Genomic DNA, 13,060 nt, shown 5'->3' on the forward strand with positions numbered 1-13,060 from the left:
AGCGACATCCCTAAAAGGCCCATGCGTGGTACCTTGGACAGCTTACGGCCATACCACCCTGAACACGCCCGATCTCGTCTGATCTCGGAAGCTAAGCAGGGTCGGGCCTGGTTAGTACTTGGATGGGAGACCGCCTGGGAATACCAGGTGCTGTAAGCTTTTTCACTTTTCTCCACAAGCTCCTGCCGTGTTTAACGTAGGGATCCTCTCTGGTTTTCCTCCGTGTCTTTGCAGAACTGTGCGCGGGAGTCCCACTCTCTGATATATTTCTCCGACGGAGGAACGGATCGGAACGCTCTCAGCGCAGCTGCCGCCTGGGCGTTGAAGGCGCGTCTGACGAGCGACATCCCTAAAAGGCCCATGCGTGGTACCTTGGACAGCTTACGGCCATACCACCCTGAACACGCCCGATCTCGTCTGATCTCGGAAGCTAAGCAGGGTCGGGCCTGGTTAGTACTTGGATGGGAGACCGCCTGGGAATACCAGGTGCTGTAAGCTTTTTCACTTTTCTCCACAAGCTCCTGCCGTGTTTAACGTAGGGATCCTCTCTGGTTTTCCTCCGTGTCTTTGCAGAACTGTGCGCGTGAGTCCCACTCTCTGGTATTTCTCCGACGGAGGAACGGATCGGAACGCTCTCAGCGCAGCTGCCGCCTGGGCGTTGAAGGCGCGTCTGACGAGCGACATCCCTAAAAGGCCCATGCGTGGTACCTTGGACAGCTTACAGCCATACCACCCTGAACACGCCCGATCTCGTCTGATCTCGGAAGCTAAGCAGGGTCGGGCCTGGTTAGTACTTGGATGGGAGACCGCCTGGGAATACCAGGTGCTGTAAGCTTTTTCACTTTTCTCCACAAGCTCCTGCCGTGTTTAACGTAGGGATCCTCTCTGGTTTTCCTCCGTGTCTTTGCAGAACTGTGCGCGGGAGTCCCACTCTCTGGTATTTCTCCGACGGATCGGAACGCTCTCAGCGCAGCTGCCGCCTGGGCGTTGAAGGCGCGTCTGACGAGCGACATCCCTAAAAGGCCCATGCGTGGTACCTTGGACAGCTTACGGCCATACCACCCTGAACACGCCCGATCTCGTCTGATCTCGGAAGCTAAGCAGGGTCGGGCCTGGTTAGTACTTGGATGGGAGACCGCCTGGGAATACCAGGTGCTGTAAGCTTTTTCACTTTTCTCCACAAGCTCCTGCCGTGTTTAACGTAGGGATCCTCTCTGGTTTTCCTCCGTGTCTTTGCAGAACTGTGCGCGGGAGTCCCACTCTCTGGTATTTCTCCGACGGAGGAACGGATCGGAACGCTCTCAGCGCAGCTGCCGCCTGGGCGTTGAAGGCGCGTCTGACGAGCGACATCCCTAAAAGGCCCATGCGTGGTACCTTGCACAGCTTACGGCCATACCACCCTGAACACGCCCGATCTCGTCTGATCTCGGAAGCTAAGCAGGGTCGGGCCTGGTTAGTACTTGGATGGGAGACCGCCTGGGAATACCAGGTGCTGTAAGCTTTTTCACTTTTCTCCACAAGCTCCTGCCGTGTTTAACGTAGGGATCCTCTCTGGTTTTCCTCCGTGTCTTTGCAGAACTGTGCGCGGGAGTCCCACTCTCTGGTATTTCTCCGACGGAGGAACGGATCGGAACGCTCTCAGCGCAGCTGCCGCCTGGGCGTTGAAGGCGCGTCTGACGAGCGACATCCCTAAAAGGCCCATGCGTGGTACCTTGGACAGCTTACGGCCATACCACCCTGAACACGCCCGATCTCGTCTGATCTCGGAAGCTAAGCAGGGTCGGGCCTGGTTAGTACTTGGATGGGAGACCGCCTGGGAATACCAGGTGCTGTAAGCTTTTTCACTTTTCTCCACAAGCTCCTGCCGTGTTTAACGTAGGGATCCTCTCTCGTTCTACTCCGTGTCTTTGCAGAACTGTGCGCGGGAGTCCCACTCTCTGGTATTTCTCCGACGGAGGAACGGATCGGAACGCTCTCAGCGCAGCTGCCGCCTGGGCGTTGAAGGCGCGTCTGACGAGCGACATCCCTAAAAGGCCCATGCGTGGTACCTTGGACAGCTTACAGCCATACCACCCTGAACACGCCCGATCTCGTCTGATCTCGGAAGCTAAGCAGGGTCGGGCCTGGTTAGTACTTGGATGGGAGACCGCCTGGGAATACCAGGTGCTGTAAGCTTTTTCACTTTTCTCCACAAGCTCCTGCCGTGTTTAACGTAGGGATCCTCTCTGGTTTTCCTCCGTGTCTTTGCAGAACTGTGCGCGGGAGTCCCACTCTCTGGTATTTCTCCGACGGATCGGAACGCTCTCAGCGCAGCTGCCGCCTGGGCGTTGAAGGCGCGTCTGACGAGCGACATCCCTAAAAGGCCCATGCGTGGTACCTTGGACAGCTTACGGCCATACCACCCTGAACACGCCCGATCTCGTCTGATCTCGGAAGCTAAGCAGGGTCGGGCCTGGTTAGTACTTGGATGGGAGACCGCCTGGGAATACCAGGTGCTGTAAGCTTTTTCACTTTTCTCCACAAGCTCCTGCCGTGTTTAACGTAGGGATCCTCTCTGGTTTTCCTCCGTGTCTTTGCAGAACTGTGCGCGGGAGTCCCACTCTCTGGTATTTCTCCGACGGAGGAACGGATCGGAACGCTCTCAGCGCAGCTGCCGCCTTGGCGTTGAAGGCGCGTCTGACGAGCGACATCCCTAAAAGGCCCATGCGTGGTACCTTGCACAGCTTACGGCCATACCACCCTGAACACGCCCGATCTCGTCTGATCTCGGAAGCTAAGCAGGGTCGGGCCTGGTTAGTACTTGGATGGGAGACCGCCTGGGAATACCAGGTGCTGTAAGCTTTTTCACTTTTCTCCACAAGCTCCTGCCGTGTTTAACGTAGGGATCCTCTCTGGTTTTCCTCCGTGTCTTTGCAGAACTGTGCGCGGGAGTCCCACTCTCTGGTATTTCTCCGACGGAGGAACGGATCGGAACGCTCTCAGCGCAGCTGCCGCCTGGGCGTTGAAGGCGCGTCTGACGAGCGACATCCCTAAAAGGCCCATGCGTGGTACCTTGGACAGCTTACGGCCATACCACCCTGAACACGCCCGATCTCGTCTGATCTCGGAAGCTAAGCAGGGTCGGGCCTGGTTAGTACTTGGATGGGAGACCGCCTGGGAATACCAGGTGCTGTAAGCTTTTTCACTTTTCTCCACAAGCTCCTGCCGTGTTTAACGTAGGGATCCTCTCTCGTTCTACTCCGTGTCTTTGCAGAACTGTGCGCGGGAGTCCCACTCTCTGGTATTTCTCCGACGGAGGAACGGATCGGAACGCTCTCAGCGCAGCTGCCGCCTGGGCGTTGAAGGCGCGTCTGACGAGCGACATCCCTAAAAGGCCCATGCGTGGTACCTTGGACAGCTTACGGCCATACCACCCTGAACACGCCCGATCTCGTCTGATCTCGGAAGCTAAGCAGGGTCGGGCCTGGTTAGTACTTGGATGGGAGACCGCCTGGGAATACCAGGTGCTGTAAGCTTTTTCACTTTTCTCCACAAGCTCCTGCCGTGTTTAACGTAGGGATCCTCTCTGGTTTTCCTCCGTGTCTTTGCAGAACTGTGCGCGGGAGTCCCACTCTCTGGTATTTCTCCGACGGATCGGAACGCTCTCAGCGCAGCTGCCGCCTGGGCGTTGAAGGCGCGTCTGACGAGCGACATCCCTAAAAGGCCCATGCGTGGTACCTTGGACAGCTTACGGCCATACCAACCTGAACACGCCCGATCTCGTCTGATCTCGGAAGCTAAGCAGGGTCGGGCCTGGTTAGTACTTGGATGGGAGACCGCCTGGGAATACCAGGTGCTGTAAGCTTTTTCACTTTTCTCCACAAGCTCCTGCCGTGTTTAACGTAGGGATCCTCTCTGGTTTTCCTCCGTGTCTTTGCAGAACTGTGCGCGGGAGTCCCACTCTCTGGTATTTCTCCGACGGATCGGAACGCTCTCAGCGCAGCTGCCGCCTGGGCGTTGAAGGCGCGTCTGACGAGCGACATCCCTAAAAGGCCCATGCGTGGTACCTTGGACAGCTTACGGCCATACCACCCTGAACACGCCCGATCTCGTCTGATCTCGGAAGCTAAGCAGGGTCGGGCCTGGTTAGTACTTGGATGGGAGACCGCCTGGGAATACCAGGTGCTGTAAGCTTTTTCACTTTTCTCCACAAGCTCCTGCCGTGTTTAACGTAGGGATCCTCTCTGGTTTTCCTCCGTGTCTTTGCAGAACTGTGCGCGGGAGTCCAACTCTCTGGTATTTCTCCGACGGAGGAACGGATCGGAACGCTCTCAGCGCAGCTGCCGCCTGGGCGTTGAAGGCGCGTCTGACGAGCGACATCCCTAAAAGGCCCATGCGTGGTACCTTGGACAGCTTACGGCCATACCACCCTGAACACGCCCGATCTCGTCTGATCTCGGAAGCTAAGCAGGGTCGGGCCTGGTTAGTACTTGGATGGGAGACCGCCTGGGAATACCAGGTGCTGTAAGCTTTTTCACTTTTCTCCACAAGCTCCTGCCGTGTTTAACGTAGGGATCCTCTCTGGTTTTCCTCCGTGTCTTTGCAGAACTGTGCGCGGGAGTCCCACTCTCTGGTATTTCTCCGACGGATCGGAACGCTCTCAGCGCAGCTGCCGCCTGGGCGTTGAAGGCGCGTCTGACGAGCGACATCCCTAAAAGGCCCATGCGTGGTACCTTGGACAGCTTACGGCCATACCAACCTGAACACGCCCGATCTCGTCTGATCTCGGAAGCTAAGCAGGGTCGGGCCTGGTTAGTACTTGGATGGGAGACCGCCTGGGAATACCAGGTGCTGTAAGCTTTTTCACTTTTCTCCACAAGCTCCTGCCGTGTTTAACGTAGGGATCCTCTCTGGTTTTCCTCCGTGTCTTTGCAGAACTGTGCGCGGGAGTCCCACTCTCTGGTATTTCTCCGACGGATCGGAACGCTCTCAGCGCAGCTGCCGCCTGGGCGTTGAAGGCGCGTCTGACGAGCGACATCCCTAAAAAGCCCATGCGTGGTACCTTGGACAGCTTACGGCCATACCACCCTGAACACGCCCGATCTCGTCTGATCTCGGAAGCTAAGCAGGGTCGGGCCTGGTTAGTACTTGGATGGGAGACCGCCTGGGAATACCAGGTGCTGTAAGCTTTTTCACTTTTCTCCACAAGCTCCTGCCGTGTTTAACGTAGGGATCCTCTCTGGTTTTCCTCCGTGTCTTTGCAGAACTGTGCGCGGGAGTCCAACTCTCTGGTATTTCTCCGACGGAGGAACGGATCGGAACGCTCTCAGCGCAGCTGCCGCCTGGGCGTTGAAGGCGCGTCTGACGAGCGACATCCCTAAAAGGCCCATGCGTGGTACCTTGGACAGCTTACGGCCATACCACCCTGAACACGCCCGATCTCGTCTGATCTCGGAAGCTAAGCAGGGTCGGGCCTGGTTAGTACTTGGATGGGAGACCGCCTGGGAATACCAGGTGCTGTAAGCTTTTTCACTTTTCTCCACAAGCTCCTGCCGTGTTTAACGTAGGGATCCTCTCTGGTTTTCCTCCGTGTCTTTGCAGAACTGTGCGCGGGAGTCCCACTCTCTGATATATTTCTCCGACGGAGGAACGGATCGGAACGCTCTCAGCGCAGCTGCCGCCTGGGCGTTGAAGGCGCGTCTGACGAGCGACATCCCTAAAAGGCCCATGCGTGGTACCTTGGACAGCTTACGGCCATACCACCCTGAACACGCCCGATCTCGTCTGATCTCGGAAGCTAAGCAGGGTCGGGCCTGGTTAGTACTTGGATGGGAGACCGCCTGGGAATACCAGGTGCTGTAAGCTTTTTCACTTTTCTCCACAAGCTCCTGCCGTGTTTAACGTAGGGATCCTCTCTGGTTTTCCTCCGTGTCTTTGCAGAACTGTGCGCGGGAGTCCCACTCTCTGGTATTTCTCCGACGGAGGAACGGATCGGAACGCTCTCAGCGCAGCTGCCGCCTGGCCGTTGAAGGCGCGTCTGACGAGCGACATCCCTAAAAGGCCCATGCGTGGTACCTTGGACAGCTTACGGCCATACCACCCTGAACACGCCCGATCTCGTCTGATCTCGGAAGCTAAGCAGGGTCGGGCCTGGTTAGTACTTGGATGGGAGACCGCCTGGGAATACCAGGTGCTGTAAGCTTTTTCACTTTTCTCCACAAGCTCCTGCCGTGTTTAACGTAGGGATCCTCTCTGGTTTTCCTCCGTGTCTTTGCAGAACTGTGCGCGGGAGTCCCACTCTCTGGTATTTCTCAGACGGATCGGAACGCTCTCAGCGCAGCTGCCGCCTGGGCGTTGAAGGCGCGTCTGACGAGCGACATCCCTAAAAGGCCCATGCGTGGTACCTTGGACAGCTTACGGCCATACCACCCTGAACACGCCCGATCTCGTCTGATCTCGGAAGCTAAGCAGGGTCGGGCCTGGTTAGTACTTGGATGGGAGACCGCCTGGGAATACCAGGTGCTGTAAGCTTTTTCACTTTTCTCCACAAGCTCCTGCCGTGTTTAACGTAGGGATCCTCTCTGGTTTTCCTCCGTGTCTTTGCAGAACTGTGCGCGTGAGTCCCACTCTCTGGTATTTCTCCGACGGAGGAACGGATCGGAACGCTCTCAGCGCAGCTGCCGCCTGGGCGTTGAAGGCGCGTCTGATGAGCGACATCCCTAAAAGGCCCATGCGTGGTACCTTGGACAGCTTACGGCCATACCACCCTGAACACGCCCGATCTCGTCTGATCTCGGAAGCTAAGCAGGGTCGGGCCTGGTTAGTACTTGGATGGGAGACCGCCTGGGAATACCAGGTGCTGTAAGCTTTTTCACTTTTCTCCACAAGCTCCTGCCGTGTTTAACGTAGGGATCCTCTCTGGTTTTCCTCCGTGTCTTTGCAGAACTGTGCGCGGGAGTCCCACTCTCTGGTATTTCTCCGACGGAGGAACGGATCGGAACGCTCTCAGCGCAGCTGCCGCCTGGGCGTTGAAGGCGCGTCTGACGAGCGACATCCCTAAAAGGCCCATGCGTGGTACCTTGGACAGCTTACGGCCATACCACCCTGAACACGCCCGATCTCGTCTGATCTCGGAAGCTAAGCAGGGTCGGGCCTGGTTAGTACTTGGATGGGAGACCGCCTGGGAATACCAGGTGCTGTAAGCTTTTTCACTTTTCTCCACAAGCTCCTGCCGTGTTTAACGTAGGGATCCTCTCTGGTTTTCCTCCGTGTCTTTGCAGAACTGTGCGCGGGAGTCCCACTCTCTGGTATTTCTCCGACGGAGGAACGGATCGGAACGCTCTCAGCGCAGCTGCCGCCTGGGCGTTGAAGGCGCGTCTGACGAGCGACATCCCTAAAAGGCCCATGCGTGGTACCTTGGACAGCTTACGGCCATACCACCCTGAACACGCCCGATCTCGTCTGATCTCGGAAGCTAAGCAGGGTCGGGCCTGGTTAGTACTTGGATGGGAGACCGCCTGGGAATACCAGGTGCTGTAAGCTTTTTCACTTTTCTCCACAAGCTCCTGCCGTGTTTAACGTAGGGATCCTCTCTCGTTCTACTCCGTGTCTTTGCAGAACTGTGCGCGGGAGTCCCACTCTCTGGTATTTCTCCGACGGAGGAACGGATCGGAACGCTCTCAGCGCAGCTGCCGCCTGGGCGTTGAAGGCGCGTCTGACGAGCGACATCCCTAAAAGGCCCATGCGTGGTACCTTGGATAGCTTACGGCCATACCACCCTGAACACGCCCGATCTCGTCTGATCTCGGAAGCTAAGCAGGGTCGGGCCTGGTTAGTACTTGGATGGGAGACCGCCTGGGAATACCAGGTGCTGTAAGCTTTTTCACTTTTCTCCACAAGCTCCTGCCGTGTTTAACGTAGGGATCCTCTCTGGTTTTCCTCCGTGTCTTTGCAGAACTGTGCGCGGGAGTCCCACTCTCTGATATATTTCTCCGACGGAGGAACGGATCGGAACGCTCTCAGCGCAGCTGCCGCCTGGGCGTTGAAGGCGCGTCTGACGAGCGACATCCCTAAAAGGCCCATGCGTGGTACCTTGGACAGCTTACGGCCATACCACCCTGAACACGCCCGATCTCGTCTGATCTCGGAAGCTAAGCAGGGTCGGGCCTGGTTAGTACTTGGATGGGAGACCGCCTGGGAATACCAGGTGCTGTAAGCTTTTTCACTTTTCTCCACAAGCTCCTGCCGTGTTTAACGTAGGGATCCTCTCTGGTTTTCCTCCGTGTCTTTGCAGAACTGTGCGCGGGAGTCCCACTCTCTGGTATTTCTCCGACGGAGGAACGGATCGGAACGCTCTCAGCGCAGCTGCCGCCTGGGCGTTGAAGGCGCGTCTGACGAGCGACATCCCTAAAAGGCCCATGCGTGGTACCTTGGACAGCTTACGGCCATACCACCCTGAACACGCCCGATCTCGTCTGATCTCGGAAGCTAAGCAGGGTCGGGCCTGGTTAGTACTTGGATGGGAGACCGCCTGGGAATACCAGGTGCTGTAAGCTTTTTCACTTTTCTCCACAAGCTCCTGCCGTGTTTAACGTAGGGATCCTCTCTCGTTCTACTCCGTGTCTTTGCAGAACTGTGCGCGGGAGTCCCACTCTCTGGTATTTCTCCGACGGAGGAACGGATCGGAACGCTCTCAGCGCAGCTGCCGCCTGGGCGTTGAAGGCGCGTCTGACGAGCGACATCCCTAAAAGGCCCATGCGTGGTACCTTGGACAGCTTACGGCCATACCACCCTGAACACGCCCGATCTCGTCTGATCTCGGAAGCTAAGCAGGGTCGGGCCTGGTTAGTACTTGGATGGGAGACCGCCTGGGAATACCAGGTGCTGTAAGCTTTTTCACTTTTCTCCACAAGCTCCTGCCGTGTTTAACGTAGGGATCCTCTCTGGTTTTCCTCCGTGTCTTTGCAGAACTGTGCGCGGGAGTCCCACTCTCTGATATATTTCTCCGACGGAGGAACGGATCGGAACGCTCTCAGCGCAGCTGCCGCCTGGGCGTTGAAGGCGCGTCTGACGAGCGACATCCCTAAAAGGCCCATGCGTGGTACCTTGGACAGCTTACGGCCATACCACCCTGAACACGCCCGATCTCGTCTGATCTCGGAAGCTAAGCAGGGTCGGGCCTGGTTAGTACTTGGATGGGAGACCGCCTGGGAATACCAGGTGCTGTAAGCTTTTTCACTTTTCTCCACAAGCTCCTGCCGTGTTTAACGTAGGGATCCTCTCTGGTTTTCCTCCGTGTCTTTGCAGAACTGTGCGCGGGAGTCCCACTCTCTGGTATTTCTCCGACGGAGGAACGGATCGGAACGCTCTCAGCGCAGCTGCCGCCTGGGCGTTGAAGGCGCGTCTGACGAGCGACATCCCTAAAAGGCCCATGCGTGGTACCTTGGACAGCTTACGGCCATACCACCCTGAACACGCCCGATCTCGTCTGATCTCGGAAGCTAAGCAGGGTCGGGCCTGGTTAGTACTTGGATGGGAGACCGCCTGGGAATACCAGGTGCTGTAAGCTTTTTCACTTTTCTCCACAAGCTCCTGCCGTGTTTAACGTAGGGATCCTCTCTGGTTTTCCTCCGTGTCTTTGCAGAACTGTGCGCGGGAGTCCCACTCTCTGGTATTTCTCCGACGGAGGAACGGATCGGAACGCTCTCAGCGCAGCTGCCGCCTGGGCGTTGAAGGCGCGTCTGACGAGCGACATCCCTAAAAGGCCCATGCGTGGTACCTTGGACAGCTTACGGCCATACCACCCTGAACACGCCCGATCTCGTCTGATCTCGGAAGCTAAGCAGGGTCGGGCCTGGTTAGTACTTGGATGGGAGACCGCCTGGGAATACCAGGTGCTGTAAGCTTTTTCACTTTTCTCCACAAGCTCCTGCCGTGTTTAACGTAGGGATCCTCTCTCGTTCTACTCCGTGTCTTTGCAGAACTGTGCGCGGGAGTCCCACTCTCTGGTATTTCTCCGACGGAGGAACGGATCGGAACGCTCTCAGCGCAGCTGCCGCCTGGGCGTTGAAGGCGCGTCTGACGAGCGACATCCCTAAAAGGCCCATGCGTGGTACCTTGGACAGCTTACGGCCATACCACCCTGAACACGCCCGATCTCGTCTGATCTCGGAAGCTAAGCAGGGTCGGGCCTGGTTAGTACTTGGATGGGAGACCGCCTGGGAATACCAGGTGCTGTAAGCTTTTTCACTTTTCTCCACAAGCTCCTGCCGTGTTTAACGTAGGGATCCTCTCTGGTTTTCCTCCGTGTCTTTGCAGAACTGTGCGCGGGAGTCCCACTCTCTGATATATTTCTCCGACGGAGGAACGGATCGGAACGCTCTCAGCGCAGCTGCCGCCTGGGCGTTGAAGGCGCGTCTGACGAGCGACATCCCTAAAAGGCCCATGCGTGGTACCTTGGACAGCTTACGGCCATACCACCCTGAACACGCCCGATCTCGTCTGATCTCGGAAGCTAAGCAGGGTCGGGCCTGGTTAGTACTTGGATGGGAGACCGCCTGGGAATACCAGGTGCTGTAAGCTTTTTCACTTTTCTCCACAAGCTCCTGCCGTGTTTAACGTAGGGATCCTCTCTGGTTTTCCTCCGTGTCTTTGCAGAACTGTGCGCGTGAGTCCCACTCTCTGGTATTTCTCCGACGGAGGAACGGATCGGAACGCTCTCAGCGCAGCTGCCGCCTGGGCGTTGAAGGCGCGTCTGACGAGCGACATCCCTAAAAGGCCCATGCGTGGTACCTTGGACAGCTTACGGCCATACCACCCTGAACACGCCCGATCTCGTCTGATCTCGGAAGCTAAGCAGGGTCGGGCCTGGTTAGTACTTGGATGGGAGACCGCCTGGGAATACCAGGTGCTGTAAGCTTTTTCACTTTTCTCCACAAGCTCCTGCCGTGTTTAACGTAGGGATCCTCTCTGGTTTTCCTCCGTGTCTTTGCAGAACTGTGCGCGGGAGTCCCACTCTCTGATATATTTCTCCGACGGAGGAACGGATCGGAACGCTCTCAGCGCAGCTGCCGCCTGGGCGTTGAAGGCGCGTCTGACGAGCGACATCCCTAAAAGGCCCATGCGTGGTACCTTGGACAGCTTACGGCCATACCACCCTGAACACGCCCGATCTCGTCTGATCTCGGAAGCTAAGCAGGGTCGGGCCTGGTTAGTACTTGGATGGGAGACCGCCTGGGAATACCAGGTGCTGTAAGCTTTTTCACTTTTCTCCACAAGCTCCTGCCGTGTTTAACGTAGGGATCCTCTCTGGTTTTCCTCCGTGTCTTTGCAGAACTGTGCGCGGGAGTCCCACTCTCTGATATATTTCTCCGACGGAGGAACGGATCGGAACGCTCTCAGCGCAGCTGCCGCCTGGGCGTTGAAGGCGCGTCTGACGAGCGACATCCCTAAAAGGCCCATGCGTGGTACCTTGGACAGCTTACGGCCATACCACCCTGAACACGCCCGATCTCGTCTGATCTCGGAAGCTAAGCAGGGTCGGGCCTGGTTAGTACTTGGATGGGAGACCGCCTGGGAATACCAGGTGCTGTAAGCTTTTTCACTTTTCTCCACAAGCTCCTGCCGTGTTTAACGTAGGGATCCTCTCTGGTTTTCCTCCGTGTCTTTGCAGAACTGTGCGCGGGAGTCCCACTCTCTGGTATTTCTCCGACGGAGGAACGGATCGGAACGCTCTCAGCGCAGCTGCCGCCTGGGCGTTGAAGGCGCGTCTGACGAGCGACATCCCTAAAAGGCCCATGCGTGGTACCTTGGACAGCTTACGGCCATACCACCCTGAACACGCCCGATCTCGTCTGATCTCGGAAGCTAAGCAGGGTCGGGCCTGGTTAGTACTTGGATGGGAGACCGCCTGGGAATACCAGGTGCTGTAAGCTTTTTCACTTTTCTCCACAAGCTCCTGCCGTGTTTAACGTAGGGATCCTCTCTGGTTTTCCTCCGTGTCTTTGCAGAACTGTGCGCGGGAGTCCCACTCTCTGGTATTTCTCAGACGGATCGGAACGCTCTCAGCGCAGCTGCCGCCTGGGCGTTGAAGGCGCGTCTGACGAGCGACATCCCTAAAAGGCCCATGCGTGGTACCTTGGACAGCTTACGGCCATACCACCCTGAACACGCCCGATCTCGTCTGATCTCGGAAGCTAAGCAGGGTCGGGCCTGGTTAGTACTTGGATGGGAGACCGCCTGGGAATACCAGGTGCTGTAAGCTTTTTCACTTTTCTCCACAAGCTCCTGCCGTGTTTAACGTAGGGATCCTCTCTGGTTTTCCTCCGTGTCTTTGCAGAACTGTGCGCGGGAGTCCCACTCTCTGGTATTTCTCCGACGGAGGAACGGATCGGAACGCTCTCAGCGCAGCTGCCGCCTGGCCGTTGAAGGCGCGTCTGACGAGCGACATCCCTAAAAGGCCCATGCGTGGTACCTTGGACAGCTTACGGCCATACCACCCTGAACACGCCCGATCTCGTCTGATCTCGGAAGCTAAGCAGGGTCGGGCCTGGTTAGTACTTGGATGGGAGACCGCCTGGGAATACCAGGTGCTGTAAGCTTTTTCACTTTTCTCCACAAGCTCCTGCCGTGTTTAACGTAGGGATCCTCTCTGGTTTTCCTCCGTGTCTTTGCAGAACTGTGCGCGGGAGTCCCACTCTCTGGTATTTCTCAGACGGATCGGAACGCTCTCAGCGCAGCTGCCGCCTGGGCGTTGAAGGCGCGTCTGACGAGCGACATCCCTAAAAGGCCCATGCGTGGTACCTTGGACAGCTTACGGCCATACCACCCTGAACACGCCCGATCTCGTCTGATCTCGGAAGCTAAGCAGGGTCGGGCCTGGTTAGTACTTGGATGGGAGACCGCCTGGGAATACCAGGTGCTGTAAGCTTTTTCACTTTTCTCCACAAGCTCCTGCCGTGTTTAACGTAGGGATCCTCTCTGGTTTTCCTCCGTGTCTTTGCAGAACTGTGCGCGTGAGTCCCACTCTCTGGTATTTCTCCGACGGAGGAACGGATCGGAACGCTCTCAGCGCAGCTGCCGC

At 57.0% G+C, this 13,060-nt stretch overlaps 39 non-coding genes across 39 annotated transcripts; all 39 read left to right on the plus strand.

The window, feature by feature from the left end:
* Nucleotides 1–40: 40 nt before the first annotated feature.
* On the plus strand, nucleotides 41–159 carry LOC137177813 (5S ribosomal RNA). The gene has a single exon (XR_010926433.1). It is a non-coding gene; the product is annotated as a 5S ribosomal RNA (ribosomal RNA).
* A 220-nt stretch (nucleotides 160–379) lies between these two features.
* LOC137177814 (5S ribosomal RNA) lies at nucleotides 380–498 on the plus strand. The gene has a single exon (XR_010926434.1). It is a non-coding gene; the product is annotated as a 5S ribosomal RNA (ribosomal RNA).
* Nucleotides 499–716: 218 nt separating this feature from the next.
* On the plus strand, nucleotides 717–835 carry LOC137177908 (5S ribosomal RNA). The gene has a single exon (XR_010926524.1). It is a non-coding gene; the product is annotated as a 5S ribosomal RNA (ribosomal RNA).
* Nucleotides 836–1,045: 210 nt separating this feature from the next.
* Nucleotides 1,046–1,164, plus strand: LOC137177815 (5S ribosomal RNA). The gene has a single exon (XR_010926435.1). It is a non-coding gene; the product is annotated as a 5S ribosomal RNA (ribosomal RNA).
* A 218-nt stretch (nucleotides 1,165–1,382) lies between these two features.
* On the plus strand, nucleotides 1,383–1,501 carry LOC137177816 (5S ribosomal RNA). The gene has a single exon (XR_010926436.1). It is a non-coding gene; the product is annotated as a 5S ribosomal RNA (ribosomal RNA).
* A 218-nt stretch (nucleotides 1,502–1,719) lies between these two features.
* LOC137177817 (5S ribosomal RNA) lies at nucleotides 1,720–1,838 on the plus strand. The gene has a single exon (XR_010926437.1). It is a non-coding gene; the product is annotated as a 5S ribosomal RNA (ribosomal RNA).
* Nucleotides 1,839–2,056: 218 nt separating this feature from the next.
* LOC137177909 (5S ribosomal RNA) lies at nucleotides 2,057–2,175 on the plus strand. Its single transcript, XR_010926525.1, has one exon. It is a non-coding gene; the product is annotated as a 5S ribosomal RNA (ribosomal RNA).
* A 210-nt stretch (nucleotides 2,176–2,385) lies between these two features.
* LOC137177818 (5S ribosomal RNA) lies at nucleotides 2,386–2,504 on the plus strand. The gene has a single exon (XR_010926438.1). It is a non-coding gene; the product is annotated as a 5S ribosomal RNA (ribosomal RNA).
* Nucleotides 2,505–2,722: 218 nt separating this feature from the next.
* LOC137177819 (5S ribosomal RNA) lies at nucleotides 2,723–2,841 on the plus strand. The gene has a single exon (XR_010926439.1). It is a non-coding gene; the product is annotated as a 5S ribosomal RNA (ribosomal RNA).
* A 218-nt stretch (nucleotides 2,842–3,059) lies between these two features.
* Nucleotides 3,060–3,178, plus strand: LOC137177822 (5S ribosomal RNA). The gene has a single exon (XR_010926441.1). It is a non-coding gene; the product is annotated as a 5S ribosomal RNA (ribosomal RNA).
* A 218-nt stretch (nucleotides 3,179–3,396) lies between these two features.
* On the plus strand, nucleotides 3,397–3,515 carry LOC137177823 (5S ribosomal RNA). The gene has a single exon (XR_010926442.1). It is a non-coding gene; the product is annotated as a 5S ribosomal RNA (ribosomal RNA).
* A 210-nt stretch (nucleotides 3,516–3,725) lies between these two features.
* Nucleotides 3,726–3,844, plus strand: LOC137177994 (5S ribosomal RNA). The gene has a single exon (XR_010926607.1). It is a non-coding gene; the product is annotated as a 5S ribosomal RNA (ribosomal RNA).
* A 210-nt stretch (nucleotides 3,845–4,054) lies between these two features.
* Nucleotides 4,055–4,173, plus strand: LOC137177824 (5S ribosomal RNA). The gene has a single exon (XR_010926443.1). It is a non-coding gene; the product is annotated as a 5S ribosomal RNA (ribosomal RNA).
* A 218-nt stretch (nucleotides 4,174–4,391) lies between these two features.
* On the plus strand, nucleotides 4,392–4,510 carry LOC137177825 (5S ribosomal RNA). Its single transcript, XR_010926444.1, has one exon. It is a non-coding gene; the product is annotated as a 5S ribosomal RNA (ribosomal RNA).
* Nucleotides 4,511–4,720: 210 nt separating this feature from the next.
* Nucleotides 4,721–4,839, plus strand: LOC137177995 (5S ribosomal RNA). Its single transcript, XR_010926608.1, has one exon. It is a non-coding gene; the product is annotated as a 5S ribosomal RNA (ribosomal RNA).
* Nucleotides 4,840–5,049: 210 nt separating this feature from the next.
* On the plus strand, nucleotides 5,050–5,168 carry LOC137177826 (5S ribosomal RNA). The gene has a single exon (XR_010926445.1). It is a non-coding gene; the product is annotated as a 5S ribosomal RNA (ribosomal RNA).
* A 218-nt stretch (nucleotides 5,169–5,386) lies between these two features.
* On the plus strand, nucleotides 5,387–5,505 carry LOC137177827 (5S ribosomal RNA). Its single transcript, XR_010926446.1, has one exon. It is a non-coding gene; the product is annotated as a 5S ribosomal RNA (ribosomal RNA).
* Nucleotides 5,506–5,725: 220 nt separating this feature from the next.
* Nucleotides 5,726–5,844, plus strand: LOC137177828 (5S ribosomal RNA). The gene has a single exon (XR_010926447.1). It is a non-coding gene; the product is annotated as a 5S ribosomal RNA (ribosomal RNA).
* A 218-nt stretch (nucleotides 5,845–6,062) lies between these two features.
* Nucleotides 6,063–6,181, plus strand: LOC137177829 (5S ribosomal RNA). The gene has a single exon (XR_010926448.1). It is a non-coding gene; the product is annotated as a 5S ribosomal RNA (ribosomal RNA).
* A 210-nt stretch (nucleotides 6,182–6,391) lies between these two features.
* On the plus strand, nucleotides 6,392–6,510 carry LOC137177830 (5S ribosomal RNA). Its single transcript, XR_010926449.1, has one exon. It is a non-coding gene; the product is annotated as a 5S ribosomal RNA (ribosomal RNA).
* A 218-nt stretch (nucleotides 6,511–6,728) lies between these two features.
* Nucleotides 6,729–6,847, plus strand: LOC137177831 (5S ribosomal RNA). The gene has a single exon (XR_010926450.1). It is a non-coding gene; the product is annotated as a 5S ribosomal RNA (ribosomal RNA).
* Nucleotides 6,848–7,065: 218 nt separating this feature from the next.
* LOC137177833 (5S ribosomal RNA) lies at nucleotides 7,066–7,184 on the plus strand. Its single transcript, XR_010926452.1, has one exon. It is a non-coding gene; the product is annotated as a 5S ribosomal RNA (ribosomal RNA).
* A 218-nt stretch (nucleotides 7,185–7,402) lies between these two features.
* LOC137177834 (5S ribosomal RNA) lies at nucleotides 7,403–7,521 on the plus strand. The gene has a single exon (XR_010926453.1). It is a non-coding gene; the product is annotated as a 5S ribosomal RNA (ribosomal RNA).
* Nucleotides 7,522–7,739: 218 nt separating this feature from the next.
* LOC137177835 (5S ribosomal RNA) lies at nucleotides 7,740–7,858 on the plus strand. The gene has a single exon (XR_010926454.1). It is a non-coding gene; the product is annotated as a 5S ribosomal RNA (ribosomal RNA).
* Nucleotides 7,859–8,078: 220 nt separating this feature from the next.
* LOC137177836 (5S ribosomal RNA) lies at nucleotides 8,079–8,197 on the plus strand. The gene has a single exon (XR_010926455.1). It is a non-coding gene; the product is annotated as a 5S ribosomal RNA (ribosomal RNA).
* Nucleotides 8,198–8,415: 218 nt separating this feature from the next.
* Nucleotides 8,416–8,534, plus strand: LOC137177838 (5S ribosomal RNA). The gene has a single exon (XR_010926456.1). It is a non-coding gene; the product is annotated as a 5S ribosomal RNA (ribosomal RNA).
* A 218-nt stretch (nucleotides 8,535–8,752) lies between these two features.
* LOC137177839 (5S ribosomal RNA) lies at nucleotides 8,753–8,871 on the plus strand. The gene has a single exon (XR_010926457.1). It is a non-coding gene; the product is annotated as a 5S ribosomal RNA (ribosomal RNA).
* Nucleotides 8,872–9,091: 220 nt separating this feature from the next.
* On the plus strand, nucleotides 9,092–9,210 carry LOC137177840 (5S ribosomal RNA). Its single transcript, XR_010926458.1, has one exon. It is a non-coding gene; the product is annotated as a 5S ribosomal RNA (ribosomal RNA).
* A 218-nt stretch (nucleotides 9,211–9,428) lies between these two features.
* On the plus strand, nucleotides 9,429–9,547 carry LOC137177841 (5S ribosomal RNA). Its single transcript, XR_010926459.1, has one exon. It is a non-coding gene; the product is annotated as a 5S ribosomal RNA (ribosomal RNA).
* Nucleotides 9,548–9,765: 218 nt separating this feature from the next.
* LOC137177842 (5S ribosomal RNA) lies at nucleotides 9,766–9,884 on the plus strand. Its single transcript, XR_010926460.1, has one exon. It is a non-coding gene; the product is annotated as a 5S ribosomal RNA (ribosomal RNA).
* A 218-nt stretch (nucleotides 9,885–10,102) lies between these two features.
* Nucleotides 10,103–10,221, plus strand: LOC137177843 (5S ribosomal RNA). Its single transcript, XR_010926461.1, has one exon. It is a non-coding gene; the product is annotated as a 5S ribosomal RNA (ribosomal RNA).
* A 220-nt stretch (nucleotides 10,222–10,441) lies between these two features.
* Nucleotides 10,442–10,560, plus strand: LOC137177845 (5S ribosomal RNA). Its single transcript, XR_010926463.1, has one exon. It is a non-coding gene; the product is annotated as a 5S ribosomal RNA (ribosomal RNA).
* A 218-nt stretch (nucleotides 10,561–10,778) lies between these two features.
* LOC137177846 (5S ribosomal RNA) lies at nucleotides 10,779–10,897 on the plus strand. The gene has a single exon (XR_010926464.1). It is a non-coding gene; the product is annotated as a 5S ribosomal RNA (ribosomal RNA).
* A 220-nt stretch (nucleotides 10,898–11,117) lies between these two features.
* On the plus strand, nucleotides 11,118–11,236 carry LOC137177847 (5S ribosomal RNA). Its single transcript, XR_010926465.1, has one exon. It is a non-coding gene; the product is annotated as a 5S ribosomal RNA (ribosomal RNA).
* Nucleotides 11,237–11,456: 220 nt separating this feature from the next.
* On the plus strand, nucleotides 11,457–11,575 carry LOC137177848 (5S ribosomal RNA). Its single transcript, XR_010926466.1, has one exon. It is a non-coding gene; the product is annotated as a 5S ribosomal RNA (ribosomal RNA).
* A 218-nt stretch (nucleotides 11,576–11,793) lies between these two features.
* On the plus strand, nucleotides 11,794–11,912 carry LOC137177849 (5S ribosomal RNA). Its single transcript, XR_010926467.1, has one exon. It is a non-coding gene; the product is annotated as a 5S ribosomal RNA (ribosomal RNA).
* Nucleotides 11,913–12,122: 210 nt separating this feature from the next.
* On the plus strand, nucleotides 12,123–12,241 carry LOC137177850 (5S ribosomal RNA). Its single transcript, XR_010926468.1, has one exon. It is a non-coding gene; the product is annotated as a 5S ribosomal RNA (ribosomal RNA).
* A 218-nt stretch (nucleotides 12,242–12,459) lies between these two features.
* LOC137177851 (5S ribosomal RNA) lies at nucleotides 12,460–12,578 on the plus strand. Its single transcript, XR_010926469.1, has one exon. It is a non-coding gene; the product is annotated as a 5S ribosomal RNA (ribosomal RNA).
* A 210-nt stretch (nucleotides 12,579–12,788) lies between these two features.
* On the plus strand, nucleotides 12,789–12,907 carry LOC137177852 (5S ribosomal RNA). The gene has a single exon (XR_010926470.1). It is a non-coding gene; the product is annotated as a 5S ribosomal RNA (ribosomal RNA).
* The last annotated feature ends 153 nt before the right edge of the window (nucleotides 12,908–13,060 follow it).

This window comes from Thunnus thynnus, chromosome 24 (genome assembly GCF_963924715.1).
Source record: "Thunnus thynnus chromosome 24, fThuThy2.1, whole genome shotgun sequence".
Taxonomy (NCBI): Eukaryota; Metazoa; Chordata; class Actinopteri; order Scombriformes; family Scombridae; genus Thunnus; species Thunnus thynnus.